Source organism: Camelus dromedarius, chromosome 6 (assembly GCF_036321535.1).
Source record: "Camelus dromedarius isolate mCamDro1 chromosome 6, mCamDro1.pat, whole genome shotgun sequence".
Lineage (NCBI taxonomy): Eukaryota > Metazoa > Chordata > Mammalia > Artiodactyla > Camelidae > Camelus > Camelus dromedarius.
Genome location: NC_087441.1, coordinates 16217385 through 16231105, shown reverse-complemented (window position 1 = coordinate 16231105; position 13721 = coordinate 16217385). Strand labels below are relative to the sequence as shown.

The window sequence follows — 13721 nt, the reverse complement described above, 5'->3', positions numbered from 1 at the left end:
CAGGTTTCTTGTTCAGATTGATCCCCAGTTACATCTGCTTCCCTTTCCCTCTGTCCTTCCCCCATCCATCAAGCTTCACCACCAGATTACTTGCAATTCTCACTCCTAAGCCTTTGGTCATATAGATCTTTCCTGGAATATCCTTCTACCCCATTTTTTCAAGGTTCAGATGACATGTCGTTCCCAGTAGGCGAAGCCTTCTATAGCCCATCTGGGTAGATATCACCCTCCTCACCATGAACTATCTGGTTACTAAAGCCTTTATTAAAAGTCTACAAATAATAAATGCTGGGGAGGTTGTGGAGAAAAGGGAACCCTTCTATACTTCTGGTGGGAATGTAAGTTGGTACAGCCACTATGCAGAATAGTATGGAGGTTCTCCAAAAACTAAAAGTGGAGTTACCATGTGATCCAGCAATCCCACTGCTGGGCATATATCTGGAAAAGATGAAAACTCTAATTCAAAAGGATTGATGCACCCCAATGTCCATAGCAACGCTATTTACAATAGCCAAGACACAGTAGCAACCTACATGTTCTTCGACAGATGACTGGATATAGAAGATGTGACAACAGACACACACAAACACACACACACACACACACACACACACTGGACTATTACTCAACCATAAAAAAGAATGAAATAATGCCATTTGCAGCAACATGGATGGACTTAGAGATTATCATACTAAGGGAAGTAAGTCAGACAGAGAAAGACAAGTATCATATGCTATCCCTTATATGTGGAACCAAAAAAAATGATAACAACTGAACTTATTTAAGAAACAGAAACAGACTCACAGACATAGAAACAAGTTTATGATTACCAAAGGGGAAAGAGGGGGAGGGATAAATTAGGAGTTTGGGATTAACAGATACATATTACTATATATAAAATAGATAAACAACAAGGTCCTGCTGTATAGCACAAGGAACTATATTCAATATATTATAATCATCTATAATGGAAAAGAATCTGAAAAAGAACAGATATATATATGTATATGTATAACTGAATCACTTTGCTGTACTCCTGAAATTAACACAACATTGTAAGTCAACTATAGTTCAATTTTTTTTTAAAAGCCTTTATTGAATTTGGCCTATGAAAGTGATTGTGGACATATTTACTGTCTCTGTTACATTATTAGGGTTTTTAGAGAGTAAGGACTGTGTCTAACTCATCTTTTGTTTTCTCACAGTTTATTGTTCAGAGTTTTGCACATAATAGGCACTAAGTAAGGGGGTTATTGTTATTGTTTAATTTGAATTCTCAACATTTATTTATTTTTATGGTGAGGTGTTGATTAGAGAAAGGAAGAGAGGTATTAAAAAGTAATTTGCAGGAATTGGTAATAATCACATCTAACAATTTGCACGGCGATTTGCATTTTTACAAGAAGGCGTTGGCATGTAATAATAGGGAAGACGTAGTGGCAAAGCCTGGTCTGGAACATCTTTATGACAAAATCTAAAAGAGCTAAGAAAAAGCTGGGAGTGAGCAGTTTGGTCTCATCTGCATCTTCTGTGTGAGCAAGGAAGGCAGCAGGTGCTCTGTATGCTGGGAAACACACCAGCTCGGATTCCTGTCTGTTGTTTGTTTTTTGTTTTGGGGGGTTTTTTTTTGATAAATTTTTTTTTTTGACATAGAAGTTTGGTGGTTGACAGGTAGCTGTTTGATGTTTTTATGACTTAGAGTTACAGTTCAGGCTCTCTGAACATTATACATTATACAATGTAAATGTGCACCAACAGACGTATATGTAATTGTTATCAAAATTAAGCTTAGTCACTTAAAGAAGATTCACTACCTGAACTTCCTTCTGTATTTTTTTCACCTTCACCATCAGGCTCTGGAGCATCTGGCCTCTCAAGGTCTGGGTCTAGTCCTTCTGATATCATTTTATTTCTTATTGCCATCACCGGAACACCGACTTGAACCGTTTTGAGATACCTGGCGTATCTTGGATCCTTGGCGACAGTTAAGATATTTTCTGGTGTTACTTTACTTTCCTGTGGTCCAGAGTCGTGTAAACTCTTCTGCTGTGATCGCTCCAAAGTGATCACAGACTGTGATTTATTTGTGATACCGTTGACACTTAGGGGGGCTGACTTCAAATGTGACATCATCTAGGCCTGGAATAGATGACAACTTTGCATCTAAAATACTGAGAGTTGTTTCAGTTTGCTGCAGACAAAGAGAAAGGTCTGCCAGTTTCTCTTCACAACCAGTAGAAAAGTGGTTGAAGAACTGTACAGTGTGTATGTACCACAGATTGGCTGAGAAATGCCACCGTTCTTTTCTGTCGAATCGCTGGCCCCTTAGTCAGGTGAATGCCTGACCCCATGAGAGGAAGCCCATCCTTATCCATCTCCTGTCTGTTTTTATTGTGATAATCTGAGGGCTCTTTTCAAGGCTGTTTTCTACCACTCTGTGCTCAGGGGGCAGGTGATGAGCAACTTTACCCAGTAGGATACAGCTGAGCTTTTCCTACAGCTTTTGGAATTACTCAAGTTTTCCTTATTTCCTTCTTTTTTCTTTCCTCTTCCTGTTCTCCTTTACTGTAATAAAAAAAAAAATAAAGAAACCTTTAAATATTGTAGTTAAAAAAAAGGAAAAGGTAATGATAAAACTGAAAATTAAACATTTAATTTTGAATTCTGTACTTGTAATTTTCCTTCCTTACAAAACACTGGCTGATGAAATTAAAATTTCAACTTAAATATGAAATGAGAAAAATATACTTGCCATAGGCTTTTCTTCTTTGGTAGACTGGTTTAAAATATTTTAAATATGGCCTTATGAAAATATGTCTAGTGGGGAGGGTATGGCTCAAGCGGTAGAGCACATGGTTAGCATGCACAAGGTCCTGGGTTCAGTCCCCAGTATCTCCATTAAAAAATTTAAATAAATAAACCTAAAAAGAAAATATGTCTAGTTACAAATGGATGCAAACATTTCTGCCCTAAGCAAAAATCTCAAACTTACACTGGAATGTATGAAGTAAGATGTGAACATCTGCCTTCATCCTGCTCCAATCTCACTCTCCTTTTCAAAAGGAACTTTTGTTAAACATTTATGTATATTCTTGCAAACGTTTTCCTATGTACGTATGTACATACATATATAGATTAGAAAGAACTTGTGTCATATTATTCATAATGTGCTGCAGTTTGATTTTTCCACGTGCAATATTAGGGATACAGAGGAAGATCTGTCTATATCTATACATAAGGCTCTGTCTACCATGTTGTTTTTATGGCTACATAGTTTATAATCTCTCCTATAATGACTGTCATTTAGGTAATTTCCAGGATTTTGTGTCAATAAATATTATTGTACATATTTCTTTTTGCACATGCATGAATATATCTCCAGGATAGAGTTCTAGAAATAGAATTTCTGGGTCAAGTTTTAAGCACATTAACATGTAGGTTTTCTGGCAAATTTCCCCAGAATGGCTGAGACAAGTTGCTTAAACAAATAGCATATGAGAACACAGTGTCTCCATGTATCTTCCAGGATTTATTGTTACTTTTTTCTTGATATTTTCAACAAGCTGGGTAACAAGTAGCTCATCACTTAATTGTTGTTTCTTTTATTGTCAGAGAAATTTAGCATCTTCTCACATATCCATCAGATTGTTGCAGTGTGAATTGCTTATCTTTTTTCTATAGCTATTTATCTCCTGGTTTATTCTAGCTCTACTATCATATTTTAAAGATTATTGGAAACTTATAGTATATTTTATATCTAGCGGAGCAAGTCCTTTTTCATTTCCTTTTTCAGAATTTTCTTAGCTGATTTTGTACATTTCCTTTTCCAGATAGATTTTAGAATCAATTGAGTAAGTTCCATAGAAAATTCAATTGAGGATTTTGTTATAGTCTGCACTAAATCTATAAATTAATTTTAGTAGAGTTTACAGGTTTATAGTATTGAGTTTTCCAACCAGGAATGTGGTTAACCTCTCTACTTACGTGTTTTCATTTGCAGCTTTCTATAAACTGTTATAGCTCGTGTATATTTGCTATTTGTCTTATTGCTAGTATTTAATATTTTTGTCACCATTAGGAATGGAAAATTTTCACAGTATATGTTTTAATGATTTTGAAAGATACGTAAGAAAGCTATTGTTTTTTGTTTACCTTATTCTAGATACTCTCATTAATTTTAGCAGATTTTCCATGGGTTTTTTGGATTAAGGAATTCTTGTTTTAATTACAAAGTATTACCTGTTGTAGTAAAATTTGCACAGTCTAAATTCATAAAGTAAAAAGAGAAAATGCTTTTCCATCACATAGTTAAATAAATCAATAGCAAATAACACTGAAAAGCTTGTAATGAAAAAAAATCAATCTCTTTATCACAACCCTTTCCACCCTCATCTGTCTCCCCAAGAAACTACTACTTAAGTAGTTAAGCAATTTTTGATTATTTTTTTTTCCTGGCACTTTTCTTCATATTTCTCAATGTTCTGATTATATGACTCTTTCTTAACATATCAACTTCTATAGATTTTTCTTGGGGAAAGATTACCTTTTTTGTTCACTCCTTTGCTCCTTCATGTTTTTTGTTTCAGTTTTTTTTAAGGTGAGTAATACCTTTGCTTCTTCTCTTCCTACAATTATGTCACTTTAAAAATTATCATTTCATTAGCTAGAACTCTCCAAATAATGTTACACAGTAACCATAATATTATTTTTATCTTGTCCCTGACTTTTATGGAGCTACCTTGAATGTTAACTAATTATTTAGAAGTCTACATGAAAAACAGAATTAAAGGGGAAAAAATTAAAATCTCAAACATCAATTCCTCAGTGATGGGATTGCAAAGAAGCTCACGCATATCTAAGGCTCTGTCTGCAGAGCCCTGGGTAAAATCTCTTCCTGCTTGAAACATCTGCAGTGTATTCTGCTTTCCTGACCAAACCCCAGCAGATAACAGTGCCATTCTCTCATCTTTTAATGTCCTGGTGGGTAGCTAGTTTGTGCTCTGTAAAGGAGTTAACCTGCCTTATTAAAGCAAATATATATATATATACACACCCAAAATTTTAGCAAAAGAAGGATAATTTATAAGTTAAGAGGGACAGCTGGACAAAAACAAATGCCTACTCTCTTCTTGCTGTTTCATCTTTCTTTTTGGGTCTCAAGTTACATTTTCTCCTCCATCACCATGCCTGATTCTTGCAATAATGTATTATCATCCTTTGAAGCCAAGAATAACATATGTGATAATAGTAACCCTTGCTCAAGGCAGGCATTAATAATTGATCACAGCAGTCTTGCCTGCTGTTGGCCGATTTGGTCTGCTCTCTTCTGTGTCCAGTGGTCTGGCCAGCCACTGCTAATCGATTGAAATTGGCATGTAAAATAACCCATGTATTGGCTACAGCTTTGACAAAAACACCTCAAAGACTTAAAAACCACAATGTTTATATAAAAACAATTCTATTTAGAGAGTAATATGGGGATCATACATCAAACATTTTTTTTCTCTTGAGTTTTATGGATAATCTGTCATTCTAACAAGGAGACTAAATGCTTTATTTATGACAAAAGCGTGATTCCAGCCTACGTTCATGGGCTTCCTTTAAAATTATAACCACAAGTTCTGAAATGCAAGAGGCCCAACCTGAAGATGTTCCCTGTGCTTCACTGTTGAGGTCATCTGGCCAAGTGAGTGCCTGAGACACACCCACACTCTACAACGGGACTATTTCCCCAATATAATTGACACAGACATTCTAGAGATAGTTTTACCCTTCAGTGAGGTCATCTCAGTAGGATCAAATCCTTCTTTGTTCTTTGTTATGAGTCACTCTAACTTCTTCTATGAGGGTTTTGTATGTGTGAAAAATTATCAGTTGGTCTGATAATAAATCTAGCTTATGATTTATTTCAGTTGAGACCTACACATGATATATGTCATTAAGTTCTCACATTTAAATTTGCTGCCTTTAATACAGTATTGTAGCCATTTACTGGTTCAATAATCTCATTTAAATATAGATTTTAGGATATTTTTGTACAAGGGGAAAACTGTAATACCCTCCCAAATCCATTTAAAATGTACTGACAGTGATTTTCCATTAATGTAGTCCTGCGGAGAATCACTATAGTTCAAGGATAATGCATTGCATGAAACTTTTGATCATTTACATTAATAAAATGCCATGCAAAAGAAATAAACTTCCTTTGCATTTTATTAGACACATAAATATGTTGGAGAAGGCCAGGAATTTAGTTTTAAGAGTCAATATATCAACACCAAGGACAGTTACCTTTTAACTGTTTATTTTACAGTGAGTGCTGAAAGCATGCAGTGGGTTGCTTTTATGGCAATTGAAGTTTGTCACCTTTCACTCAGTTGCCTATTTGTAACATTACCTCTGAGAAAAGGCATGTGACAATGTGAAATTTACCCAGACAGGCATAAGCAGAGCATGCTGGAATTTTAATTCAAACGTCATTTTTTTTTCAGCCCTTACAAACCATTCTGGAAGCTGAAGGCACAAACATACACAAGAAACAGTCTCTGCCCTCACAGAATTCACAGTCTGACTTTGATATTAGCGATGAACACCAAGATATTAGCGATGAACACTGATCTTGTCATTCTCCAGCTGCAGGCTCACTTCCTCAGCTCCTTCAACATTTGCTCAGAGGTCACCTACTCAGTGCAACCTCCTTAGATCACCCCATGTTAATACGGCAATTTCCCTCCCAGTTCTCAGCACCCCTTTTCCTTCCATCCTGGTTCATAGCATGCATTAACAAAATATGTAACTAATAAATAACATACTGTATATATTTTTTAACCTACCCTCTTGTTTGTTATCAGTTTCTTCCCACTGGATCCCATAGCAGGGATTTTTCATCTGTTCTGTTTATTGATGCAACTCTAGATCCTGTACAGTGCTTGACACACAGTAGGCACTCAAGAACACTAGTAGGGATGAATAATCCTAAGAGAGCCGGGAAAGGGATTTACAGAGAAAGTAGCATCTGAGGTAGACCAAAGAGAGGATCGATATTTCCAGGGGGGATATGGCCTTCCAGAAGAGGGGTGACCAGGAGGAAAGGCACAACATGCCTAGAGAGCTCAGAGTGGCTAGGGATGGCGCGGGAGCCGGGCTGAGGGAGCGGAAGGATGCAGGAAGGGTGCAGGAAGGTAGGAGATGCAAGAAGCTGGGGCCAGATGGCGAAGGGCCTGATAAAAATTAAAATTAGCATATAGATGGGCTTGCTTTGCTAAATCAAAAGGAGGATTTTCCTCCTTAAAGACTGTGGCTCTTTTCCTGATTTTTATGACTTCAGTTTATAAACCAAATCTCCAAAGCTACTAACGATGTCAGCCTTTTGGTTCAGAAAGCTAGCTCTCCTCATTTTTGTGATTTTGTGATTTTTGAGATCATATTAACAACACTGAATCTGTGCTGAAGTTTAGCAACAGAGAGTGATGACAGGAGAGCAGTATGACTGTGGACAGTCAAGTGTGATTAGCCAGGGGTATTTCAGAGTCTGTGAACGGGGCAGTGTCGAAGCATGCATGACCAGCGTGAGATGGACCTGACTCTCCTTGTGTCAGAGCAGCTGAGGAACCTGGGGAGGGATGGGCTGTTGGAGGAGTGATCCTCTCGAATGGTAAGGCAGGTTCTGAGAATAATGGCAGAGCCAGCCCTGAAGTTGGTAAATAAGGTGGGGGGAAGGGGAGAGAGTGGTGCCCTGGAGGCCACGAACTTCCATGAAGGTGCCGTCCGGTGAACTGGGAAAGCAATGAATGGAAGCAGCAATGAGCAGCAAGACAGCAGGGGAGCTGGACCATCTTGGCCCCTGGTCCTGATGTTGGAGAAGGAGCAATTGTTCTAGGAAGATTGAGAATAAAGTTTTTGAGCTTGAGGAAAACTTAAGTTACATTTAACATGAGAAAATAGAAGAAAATTCTGATTGATTCTGTGGTTAGTGTTGAAATGCAGAGAATGAGCTTAAAAATCCCAAAGAGGATGAAGCGCTCAGAGTGGCAGAGATGGGACGGGCAGTGGGAGAGTCTGAGTCAGGATGACATCAGGGAGGCGGCCCAGTGATGGTCAGTGGTCCAAGGAGAAGCAGGGGTCTGGGGGCCAGACAACAGGAACGGCAGCACTCAGAGGAAATGAGAGGACAGAAGGGCTATGGGAGGTGGGTCATAGCTAACAGGGAGTGTCATAAATGATCACCTTATGGGCCCAACTGAAAAGTGAGCAAGTGAGCCACTTCCAGGCTAGGCTACTTCCCAGTAATTGAAACACTCCTGGTGTATCCCCAGTGTCATCTTATATTACCCTGAAAATAGCTGCTCCATTTAGGGTTGCAGTTAACAGAGTTTATGCAGAAAAGATAAAGAATGGTACAATCTGTTCTCATCCTACATCTTTGGTTAAGGGCATTTACTCCACTGAAGGGTGAATGTGTAATTTATAGGAAATTATCATGGATATTTATAGATATATTTTACCCATCGGATTGTCTTTGTATTATTTTATATGCCTGACTTACAATTCTGAAAGAAGGCAAGGCAATTCTTATCTTTCCATGTGCACATTAAAGCACACATATTCATTTGTATTAAAATAACCTCCATGGCATTTGTAGTCTTGTTACTATTAAAAATAGATAATGGAGAATTTACAAAGAATAAAAAAATTTGTTATTGCAAAGTACCACAGTCCCTCACTGTTACACCGTGAGAGCATCTTCATATTTTAAGGGATTTGCAATCATGTAAAATGTATTGGATTTGATAGACTCCCACCATAAAACAGCCGAATGCTTCTAAACAACCAACAAAGGGATTGCATTTTTTCTGCTTGGCAGATTAACTGCTGGTTTCGTTTCCTGCCAGATTGCTCGCTGTAACATGAGTAATAAATCAGGGTGATTTTCTTCCTTTTTAAGGTTTTTATTTTTATTTTTATTTTTTTAAGCCCATCAAAGCTCTCTTCTAGTGGACAGAGAGATCCAGGACCTATCTGTATGTGTTCCTTAACCTCATCAACAATTTTATTCAGATTCAAGCACTTAAAGATGAAACTGGCATAAGAACGTCCTGACTTAGGGCAAGAAGCATAAAAGGGTAGTTTGAGAAATGGGAGTTTGTGGAAGGGGGATTGATTGCATGGGTGTCTGAGCCTTTTTTGACCTTCAATGAAGTAGACTTGACCTATAGTAAACTGCACATATTTGAAGTGCACAATGGTATAAGTTTTTTTTAATTGAAGTATAGTTGATTTACAATATTGTATTAGTTTCAGGTATACAGCAAAATGATTTGGTTATACATATATATGTATCTGTCTATTACAATTGCATAAATTTAACATAAGTATATACCCATGAAACTCACCACATTAAGATAATGGACCTATCCATCACCCACAAAAGTTTGTTGCTGCATGTATCAATATTTCATTGTTTTCTACAGATGAATATTATTCAGCAGTACTATTACTGTATACCATTGTATAGCTGGATACACATATACAATTGTATGGCTATATAAACACCCAAATTTGCTTATCCATTTACCTGTTGATGGGCATTTGGATTGTTTGGCTATTGCAAATAAAGCTGCTATGAACATTTATGTACACATTTTTGTAAGATCTGATGCTTTCCTTTCTCTAGGAGTGGAATGGCTGAATCAAATAGTAGGGATATATATATAACTTTTTAAGAAACTGCTGAACTGTTTCCCAAAGTGATTGTGTCATTTTACATTCCTGTTGGCAGTGTTTGAGTTCCAGTTGCTTCATATCCTAGCCAACACTTGATATGGTCAGACTTTTTAATTTTAGAGACTCAGAAAGGTTTGTAGTAGAATCTCATTGGAGTTTTTATTTGTATTTCCCTAATGGTTAATGATATTGAGCATCTCTTCATTTGTGTATTTGCATTTGTATATACTCTTTGGTGAAATGTCTGTTCAAAAATTGTATTCATTTTTATCGTGGGTTGTTTGTTTTCACATCATTGAGTTTTGAGAGTCCTTTATGTATTTTGGATTAAAGTTCTGTATCATATAAGTGATTTGCAATTATTTTTCCCATTCTGTAGCTTATCTTTTCATCATTCTCATAATAACGTATTTCTAAGAGCAGAGTTTTTTTTTTTCTTGGCTTTATATCTGTCTCTCCTATTAACTTATAAGTCATATGAGTACAGGGACTTTGTTTTGCTCACATCTATATTTCCAGCATTTGGAATAAATTAGGCACTTAGTACATCTTTGCTAAATAAATGAACTTTCTAATGGAATATTCTCACTTTATAGATGAGATCATAGTTTAACCAGTGTACTCAAGGAATCTGGATTCTAGTTTCTTTAATCAGTTGGTTAAAGTGAAGGTTTCAACTAATGTTAAATTTTTTCTTAAATGTTTCAGTCTGATTTCTTACCTTAGTAAAGTCTGTGCATCAAACAATTATTTATTTTTCCTTTGATGATCAGGGTTTTTTTCCCCCGTGTGTTATCTGAAGGTGAATTAGACCAAATGTACCCCCTACTCTGCATTCACCAACCCCAAATCCCCCATACCAGTGAGAACAGAGGCTTATGAAGATGATGAAATCAGTTATGTAAAATTTAAACATTCTTACACTTTCTTTCTACAACTGAGTAGAAATCTGTTTATTGATACATTTGTTTCTGATTATTGTTAGTTTATATCCTTGGTTCATTCTATTAGACTTACTAGAATTTTCTTTATTCATTTGAAATTTTTTATATATTCAAGATACTAATCCTTTGTTTTATGTCTTATGAATATTTTCTTTCAGTGAGTTCTAACTTGTTTAACTGTTTGGCTCTTTATAATTGTCACACAGTGAAATTTCAGTCTTTTCTAGTTTCTTTGTTTTGTGCCATTTTAAGAAATCTTTCCCAAGAAATATCATAAAGGCATTTTTTACACTCTTTTCTGATAGTTTTAAAGATTTTTTCCAATTTATATATTTATTCTCTCAGAGCTTTATTTTTTTAATTTAAAAATTTTAATAATATATTTTATTAACCCAACATGTCCCAAGTATTATCATTTTAAAATGTAATCAACATATAATAATAATAACAATAATAATAATCATCATAATAATTTTTACCTTTTGTTCCCCCCTTCACCCATTTCTCCCACCCCTACTCCCTGCTCTGGCAACCACCAATCTGTTCTGTGTATCTATGAGCTTGGGTTTTCTTGTTTGCTTGTTTGTTTTTTAGATTCTCTATATAAGAGATCATACGGTATTTGTCTTTCTCTGTCTGACTTTTTTCACTTGGAATAATGCCCTCAAGCTTCATCCAAGTAGTCACAAATGGCAAGGTTTCCTTTATATATACATATACATATAAAACACCATAATTTCTCTATCCATTCATCCATTGATGGATGCTTAGGTCGTTTCCTTATCTTGGCTACTGTAAATAGTGCTGCAGTGAACATGGGAGTGCCTGTGTTTTTTCAAGTTAGTGTTTTTGTTTTCTCTGGCTAAATGCCCAGAAGTGGAATTGCTGGATAATATGAAAGTTCTATTTTTAATTTTTGAGGAACCTTCATATTGTTTTCCATACTGGCTGCACCAATTTACATTCCTACCAGCAGAACACAAGAATTCCCTTTTCTCCATATCCTCACCAACACTTGTTTGTTGTCTTTTTGATAATAGTCATTCTAACAGGAGTTAGGTGATATTTTGTTTTTTTTTAATTCACCTATTGATTAATTGTTTAAGCATCTTTTCATTTACCTGTTGGTCATCTGTATGTCTTCTTTGGAAAATGTCTATTCAGATCTTCAGTCCATTTTTTAATTGCATTCTTTGGAGCTTTTTTTGTTTTTTGTTTTTTGGGGGGTTTTGTTTGTTTTTGCTATTGAGTTGTATGAATCCTTTATATATTTTGGATATTGACCTCTTATCAGATACATGATTTGCAAGTATTTTGTCCCATGGAGTATGTTGCCTTTTAATTTTGTTGATGGTTTCTTTTGCTGTGCAGAAGCTCTTTAGCTTGACGTAGTCCCATTTGTTCATTTTTGCTTTTGTTGCTTTTACTTTTTTTTCTGAAAAGCTGCCTTTATTTTTTAAATTTATTTTTTTAAACATTTTTTTATTGAGTTATAGTCATTTTACAATGTGTCAAAGTCCAGCGTAGAGCACAATTTTTCAGTTATACATGAACATACATACATTCATTGTCACATTCTCTTTCGCTGTGAGCCACCACAAGATCTTGTATATATTTCCCTGTGCTAAAATGTAGAATAAACAAGATTGTATTGTTGCTTTTACTTTTGATATCAGATTTAAAAAATCATTGCCATGACCTATGTCAAGGAGCTTTCCCGCCGTTTTCTTCTAGAAGTTTTATAGTTTCAGGTCTTACATTCAAGATTTTAATCCATTTTAGTGAAATTTTTTGGATGGTGTAAGATAAGTGTTCTAGTTTCATTCTTTTCATATGGGTCTCCAGTTTTTCCAGCACCATTTATTGAAGAGACTCTCCTTTGACCACTGTATGTTCTTGGCTCCCTTGCTATAAACTAATCAACCATATATGCATGGGTTTATTTGGGGGTTCTCTATTCTGTTCCATTTAGGTATGTATTCCTTTGTATGCCAATTACTTGTTTTAATTACTGTATCTTTGTACTATAGTTTGAAATTAGGGAGCATGATGCCCTCAGCTTTGTTTTTCTTTTTCAAGATTGCTTTGGCTTTTCAGGGGCTTTTGTGGTTCTATACAAATTTAGGATTGTTTGTTCTATTTCTGTGAAAATGCCATTGGAATTTTGATAAGAATTGCACTGAGTCTGTAGATTACTTTGGCCAGTATGGATATTTTAACAATATTAATTCTTCCAATCCATAAGCATGGAATATCTTTCCATTTATTTGGGTTTTCTTTAATTTCTTTCCTTAATGTCTTATAGTTTTCAGTATACAGGTCTTTCAGCTCCTTGGTTAAATTGAATCCTAAGTATTTTAGTCTTTTTGATGCAATTGTAAATGGGTTGTTTCTTAATTTCTCTTCCTGATAGTTCATTACTAGTGTGTATAAATGAAAAAAACTTTCTGTGTATTGATTTTGTATCCTGCAACATTACTGAATTTGTTTATTAGTTCCAGCAGTTTTTTGATGGAGTCTTAGAGTTTTCTATATATAATACCATGTCATCTGCAAATAGTAACAGTTTTACTTCTTCCTTTCCAATTTAGGTGCGTTTTTCTTTGTTTCTCTTACCTAATTGCTTTGGCTAGGACTTCTAATACTGTGTTGAATAAAAGTGTCAAGAGTGGACGTTCTCATCTTGTTACTGATCTTAACTTTCAGCCTTTCATCATTGAGTATGATGTTAGCTGTGGAATTAAAACATATGACTTTTAAGAGTTCTTAATTAAGAGTTCTTAATTTTGATAAAGTCCAGTTTATCTTGCTGTTTTTGTTGTTGATCATCCTTGTGGTGTCATATCTCTGAGTATCAGTATGTAGAATGGTGGCAGTTCCTTCCTCTGCTAGTGCGAGGATTAAATGGGACAATGCATATAAAGCATAGGTGTTCATTCGTGGTAGTTCTCTTTCCTTTCCCTTGTCCAATTCAGTGGAATCAAAAAGGAACCAACCAAAGGGCTATTTTTTCTAGATAGTCAGATGTCTTTGCAAGTGTATCTACATGGGAAC

The 13721-nt window shown here is 35.7% G+C and overlaps 1 protein-coding gene and 1 pseudogene across 2 annotated transcripts in view; one reads left to right on the top strand and one right to left on the bottom strand.

The window, feature by feature from the left end:
• Positions 1-13721, top strand: part of SAMD5 (sterile alpha motif domain containing 5) — a 370146-nt gene that overhangs the window by 139978 nt on the left and 216447 nt on the right. The gene's annotated exons all lie outside the window — the stretch shown is intronic.
• On the bottom strand, positions 1513-2375 carry LOC105100904 (WASH complex subunit 3-like; annotated as a pseudogene).